This window comes from Thermobia domestica, chromosome 1, assembly GCF_964235325.1.
Source record: "Thermobia domestica chromosome 1, izTheDome1.hap1.1, whole genome shotgun sequence".
Lineage (NCBI taxonomy): Eukaryota > Metazoa > Arthropoda > Insecta > Zygentoma > Lepismatidae > Thermobia > Thermobia domestica.
In genome coordinates, this window is record NC_137454.1 from 385,227,469 (window position 1) to 385,228,697 (window position 1,229).

Here is a 1,229-nt window from a genome sequence, read left to right on the forward strand (position 1 = left end):
CCCGCCCCCCTAATTTTTTCGATGCGCCTTATGAGTCCACGGTGTCCAACGTTGGTCCCATCTCACTATCACTTCCTGTTCTCTCGATATAAGTTATCGACATTTTGCCTAAAGAGAGCTCTGCTTGGCTCCATGACTACCCATGACAATGACTCTTCGTTTATTTTGCATTGAAATCGCTTATTTTTCTGAGTACTATGAGTGCATACTGTCCAACGTTGCTCCCATCACTCAACAGTTTCCCGTTCTTTCGATATAAATTGCTAATATTTTGTTTGTAAGGGAGATATGGCGTTACAATCATTACGTTTGAAGAAGAATTGAGGAAGATATTGCCTTGCCACAAACAACACCTATTATTATTATTATTATTATTATTATTATTATTATTATTATTATTATTATTATTATTATTATTATTATTATTATTATTGTTTTACTTACCACTAATGTTGCCTACCTTTATTTGCAATGCAATGTGTTACTAAAAAGCAAATCAAATAACACTCCTCGCCATTCACGCTCTCTCTGTGTTAGAGGAAAGCACATTTATTATATGATTCTTTCAAATAACATGTTTCACAAGTTACTTCACTTTCAATGTGTAATTTCATATCATCACTAGCAATCATCTTATCATCACTACGAAAATAACCCCCTCCTGCAAAAAAAAAAAAAAAAAAAAAAAAAAAAAACCTGACCGAAGCGAAAAGGGCGTGAACATTCTTTATGCGATTAATCGGGTCCAATATTTCAATAAGTCTCTGCGCACAAATATTTCAGTAAAAGAGGAAAAGTTATTCAAACATTCTGAATACCCATTTATGGGCGAAATTTGGTTCCCTTGGAAGTTTTTACGAGTTTAAAGGGCCGCCATTTTGAACATTTTCGTCTGATTATTCTGGTTAACGAACTGAAGATATTTCAACAATTAACGTTTGTGCCAAGTTTCATCTCAATCCGCTGAAAATTAGGGTGGTTACGGCATTCACAAATAGCGTTATATATATACAGATAGATAGATAAACAGACACACAGAGGGAGAGAGAAAAAGTGTTTTGCTCCCTTCTCGCACCTGTGGTGCGTCAGAGCTAAACCGGGCCCCTTTGCAAAACGTATTGACCAGCCTAACCTAAACACAAACCTCTTACTTGCTAACGTAGAAACGTGGTCGGGAGGCGTAAGGCATGTAGAAATTGTATTTTTAATAACCATGAGTATGATCTACT